Source organism: Neovison vison, chromosome 5 (assembly GCF_020171115.1).
Source record: "Neovison vison isolate M4711 chromosome 5, ASM_NN_V1, whole genome shotgun sequence".
NCBI lineage: Eukaryota > Metazoa > Chordata > Mammalia > Carnivora > Mustelidae > Neogale > Neogale vison.
In genome coordinates, this window is record NC_058095.1 from 71,975,001 (window position 1) to 71,980,900 (window position 5,900).

Consider the following 5,900-nt stretch of genomic DNA (forward strand, 5'->3'; position numbering starts at 1 on the left):
CCATAACCCTACCCCCCTACTCCCAACCACCCTCCCCCCAGCAACCCACAGTTGTGGTGAAGATTTGATTCATTTGACAGACGGGGGGGGGGGGGGAGGAGGGGGACGGAGGGAGGGAGGGAGGGAGGGTGGGAGGGAGGGAGGGAGGGTGGGAGGGAGGGAGAGAGAGAGAGAAAGAGAGAGAGCGCGATCGCGCGAGCGGGGCTGGTGGGGGTGGGGAGCGGAAGAACGAGGGAGCGCGCAGAGCAGCGGGAAAGGGAGAAGCAGGCTTTCCATCAAGGAGGGAGCCCGATGTGGGGTTCCATCCCAGGGCCATTGGATCATGACCCGAGCGGAAGGCAGGCGGCCGGCCACCTGGCCCGCCCGACTGAGCCAAGGACGCACCCTGGACCTAGGAACAGTTGTCGTGCAATGATATTTTTTTCTTTGTCCGTTTGTTCGTTTGTTTATTTATTTATTTATTTATTTATTTTCCTTTAACGATTTCATTTACTTATTTGACAGAGAGATCACAAGTAGTTGGGGGGGGGGGGCGCGAAGAGACAGGCTCCCTGCTGAGCAAAGAGCCCAATGTGAGGCTCGATCCCAAGACCCAGGGATCATGACCTGAGCTGAAGGCAGAGGCTTTAAACCCACTGAGGCACCCAGGATCCCCTAGTGCAATGATTTTGACGGATCGTTTCAGAAATGTGAACCGGTGTTCTTCTCTAAGCACCTTCTCCACCATCCCTTCAACAAACCTGAACATTTGAGAAGGTTAACGTGGGGAATACCATGAGATGCCTAAATTATAACCATGACCGCTATTTCTGCTTCTGTACCTTCGCTTGCTAACCCATGAAGAGATGGAAAAATACCAGCAGATTTTCTATAGACACTCTGTAGCCACACTTCCCACACCCAGAATTGAACCTGACAGAATGGCTGCTCCCGGACCCCTCCCCCCCGCTCTGGGCCAAGAGGAAACCCCCACCCGGAATTGGACCTGACAGATTGACTGCTCCTGGACACCCCCCCCCCCCAAATCCGGCTCTGGGCCGAGAGAGAACAACCATCTGGCGCCCCGAGGCTTGACAGGAAGAGCCCGGTCAATCCTGAGGTGACACATACCCTGGCGGCGCCAACTCAGCAGTTTGAAGAATGACAGCCCTTTGACCTAACCAATAATCTATTCCCAGCCTTTTCCCGCTCTGTAGCACGCCAGTCATATTATAGAGTTCTTTTTTGATTTTCCCGCGGTATGTGGCAATTTGTTAGAAGATACTATGATGTATGCTAAGTCCCTGCCTCCCCAAAAATAGTGTATAAAAGGTGTTGTGATCCCGAGCTCGGGACCTCTTAGCGTCACCGGCAACGAGTGCGCGGAAGTTCGGGTTCGGACTCGTAATAAAAGACCCTTACGGGGCGCCTGGGTGGCTCAGTGGCTTAAGCCGCTGCCTTCGGCTCAGGTCATGATCTCAGGGTCCTGGGATCGAGTCCCGCATCGGGCTCTCTGCTCAGCAGGGAGCCTGCTTCCTCCTCTCTCTCTCTCTCTCTCTCTCTCTCTCTCTCTCTGCCTGCCTCTCTGCCTACTTGTGATCTCTCTCTGTCAAATAAATAAATAAAATCTTTAAAAAAAAAAAAAAAAGACCCTTACTGTTTGGCTTTGATTCTGGACTCTGGTGGTCGTCTTTGGGGGTTCTCGGAATTTGGGCACAACAACCACTGTAAAAGCGGACACAGGCGCCGCTGTTCTTCTCCATAGAGTTCGATCGACCCAGGGACGGATATCCAGTTTCCCTTTCTCTGAAATGACCTGGGACACCACTTTTCTGGCCACCTCCTGTCCTGCTCCTCCCACCCCAACAACCTATCATGGGACCTTACCCTTTCACCTGCAGAACGCTTTTCCACTCCTCCTGCCTGGAATACGTTGGCTTGGAGTCTCTGCCGAATCCCAGCACCCAGGCGTGTGGTGGCCGCCCACAGACTCTGTCCACTCTCAGAGGTGATTAGCCTGGAGTACCTTGGCTTGGAGTCTCTGCCGAATCTCAGCACCCAGGCGTGTGGTGGCCGCCCACAGACTCTGTCCACTCTCAGAGGTGATTAGCCTGGAGTACGTTGGCTTGGAGTCTCTGCCGAATCCCAGCACCCAGGCGTGTGGTGGCCGCCCACAGACTCTGTCCACTCTCAGAGGTGATTAGCCTGGAGTACGTTGGCTTGGAGTCTCTGCCGAATCCCAGCACCCAGGCGTGTGGTGGCCGCCCACAGACTCTGTCCACTCTCAGAGGTGATTAGCCTGGAGTACGTTGGCTTGGAGTCTCTGCCGAATCCCAGCACCCAGGCGTGTGGTGGCCGCCCACAGACTCTGTCCACTCTCAGAGGTGATTAGTCAGGGTAACGCACACAAGCTCTCAGAAAACTATGCATGCCCAGTATCATACACGTCCACTCCCTGCGCGCCCCCCCCCCCCGTTTTGAATGTCTGCGTGGACCCACAGAGTGGAGGAATGCGCGCGTGCGCGCACACGCAGGCACGCAAGCAGGCACGCAAGGATGGCTAGGGAGAGAGGGAGGAAGGACGGAAGGAAGGAGGAAGAAGGGAAGGGAAGGGAAGGGAGACAGGCCGACCACCCGCCCTGTTCGCCTCCCTCCTTCCCAAGGGACCTGACTACTCACCTCCCTCCCTCCCTCCCTCCTCCCGAGGGACCTGTCTACTTACCGCCCCCCCTCCGTCTACCTACACATTTCCCTCACATTTTCAAAGTGGAGATAAAATTCGCACTCCATAACTCACATACTCTTCAAAGTACACAGTTCCGTTGCCTTTTTTCCCTAAGGTTACTCACAAAGATGCGCAACCCTCGCCGCCATTTCCAGAACGTCCCCATCCCTTCGAAGAGAAACACCCTTCCCACCCCCCCCCCCGCCCCCTTCCCATCCGCGCCCCCCTCTCCCCTCCTCCTGACTCTCTTCACCGGTCTCCCCCAACAGCCTCCGAATCACCCCCCACCACCCACCACCCCCCCACCCCCACCACCCCCACCACCCCCCCCCCCCGCCCCACCCCACCCCGTCCCGCCTAGGACTGGGATATTACCGCTGCCTTCTTCCTACCCCTGGAATCCCAAGGCATTATGCCACCCCTGGCTCTCTGGTTCCTTTTTCTTAGCGTCATGTTTTTTGGGGTTCGCCCATGTACTTCCACGAATCGGCGCTCTGCTCCTTTGTACGGCGTTATCACTCTCCACGATGAGCTTATGAAGATGAGTGGAACGACGGAATGATGTTCACGTGCCACTGAGTCCCCCTGACCCCTTTTCTCTTAAAACTTTAAGTGGTACTAAAGCAGTACCACCTCTGAGGACAGAACTTCTAGCATCATCAGCAGACACTGTGGAAAGGTGTTTTGCACTGTGTCGCGTGGCCGCCTTCTTCCCTGGAAAAGGATTCACAGGCTATCCTGCACCCCCTAAGGCCATAACGATCTCCTCATACTCTGCCATGGTCCTGTGTCTTGGGTTGCGTGGCGGCCCGTTCCCCACGGAGAGCTACCCTCACTTCATCCTCCTACACTGGCCTGCCAGAAGTGTACTCTGGTTTCCTTTACATCTAAACCTTATCTCAAGTTTGCGTTTTGACAGGACGGAGGGACGGAGGGACGGAGGGACGGAGGGACGGAGGGACGGAGGGACGGAGGGACGGAGGGAGGGACGGAGGCCCACATTTTTCATTGACATGGTGGAGAAGGAGAAGATGGGTGCGGGCCTGTGTATATTCTTTTCTATTGTGGGGTGAGCAGAGGATTCAGATTCAGCTCTTGCCAGAAGGGATCTAATCTCTCCATAAACAATCAGGCAAAATAGCAGGCGAACAGTAAGGGCAAGTAAGGGTAAGAAGAACATAGACAAGATTGGCTCTAGATGCTGGAGTTTCCCAAGCAATGATCTCATCAGAGGCACACAAACGTCAAAGATTTCCAGAGACCATGCTTAGGTATGGACGTCATTCCAAAGGTATGGTGCTATCATCCGGTGAGTGTAGTATGCTGTCCCCAGCTCACAGGAGCAGAGTATCTTGCAGATACAGTACGAGGCTCATCCCTGGATGGAATTGTGCCAGAGAAAGGGAGACAGCAGCCTGTCCTTGAGCCTAAGGTGTGTTGAAGAGAGTGATTCTCTAAAGTACCTTGGGCTGAAGAAGACCAGCTGGATTTCTGTTGGTTGGTCATAGGTATTTGCGGCAACGGGATGGGTGTGGGCGGGTGGGTGTAGTTTGTTTACTTTCTTTTTTTTTTTTTTTAAAGATTTTATTTATTTATTTGACAGAGAGAAATCACAAGTAGATGGAGAGGCAGGCAGAGAGAGAGAGGGAAGCAGGCTCCCTGCCAAACAGAGAGCCCGATGCGGGACTCGATCCCAGGACCCTGAGATCATGACCTGAGCCGAAGGCAGCGGCTTAAGCCACTGAGCCACCCAGGCACCCCGTTTGTTTACTTTCTGAACAAGGTGAAAGAACTCTTCAAGTGGAAGTATTTGCACCAGGTGTCTGGGAGGATGGGAGGGTGTGGCTCAGTCCCTTTACCGAGAAAATGGGAGAATCCGGCCTTTTAAGAACCAGGCAAAGAGAAGAGTTTAGCTTTGGCCATCGCAGCACCTGGCACCTGGCACCTCCACAGAAAAAATAGAAGGTTCCCAGAATGAACTGAGCTGCAGGAGTCAGCATGAGCAGACCCCACCACCCTCAGCCCCCAGTCCCCCACCCACCCCCAACCCGGGCAGGCACTAGCTATAGTCCAGAACTCCAGATCTGGGTCCACCTCCCCCTGCCAGGGCTCCCCCTGCCCTCTTCTCAGCCAGGGACGTATATGTGAGCATGATCCCAGAAAAAAATTTCCCCTCATCCACAGATATCTTGCCAACAGTTTGACCACTTTGCCTGAGATACCAACTCATCTGGTATCACCCGAGCGTGATTTTTTTCCCTAGGGACCTGGGGCCTAGTTCACTACTTAGGATGAACAGCACCCCCCCCCCCACCATCCCCACCCCCAGCCTACTGCTCCCAATTCGACCTGAGGAGGGAGGAGGGAGGAGGGGCGGGAGGGGCGGGAGGGGCGGGAGGGGCGGGGGGGGCGGGGGGGGGCGGGGGGCGGGATGGGAGGGCCGCTGAAGGGAGGTTCAGGTTGACCCATTCTAATGGGCCTCATTCAATCCAATCGTTTCATTCAAATGCAGAAAGCTTTCGGTAAAGTCAGAGCCTGGGGCTTCTCTCCATTGAATGGCGTTCTTCAAATCCCCCAACACTCCGGCTGTGGCTTGCAAACTTGGGGAGGGAGGAGGCAAAGGGGAGGGAGACAGAGCGTTCTGAAGAGCTTACCTCATCTGGGGGCAAAAAAGAGCCCCTCCTTTTCCTAACCCAGGAAACGCCAGTAAACCCTTTGGGAATCGTGGATGTGGAGGATGACGTCAGACCTTAAAGCCTTCCAAGGGTGGGGGGGGTCAGTCGGAGAGGGACATGAAACACATGATGGTGGTGTCTTAGGATTCAGAGGCCAAACACAGGCATGGACTGATGATGGTGGTGTCTTAGGATTCAGAGGCCAAACACAGGCATGGACTGATGATGGTGGTGTCTTAGGGGTCAGAAGGCAAACACAGGCATGGAGTGATAAGGGATAAGAGCTAAGAGCGGCCTGACAGAGGACAGTTCTCACTCATCCACCGAGTTACAGGGCCTAGCAAGCCCACTCCTCTAAAGCGACATGAACAGTTTATTGATTATCCATCGACTGGTCCTCCCTCTCCCACCTGCTTCCCAAAGGAAACCCTCTGTCTCATTCCCACATAGCCACTGGCTGTTTCACATGCCACCTTCTGTCCACTAAAAGAAGAAAGGAAGATGGGGAACCCTAAACCAGC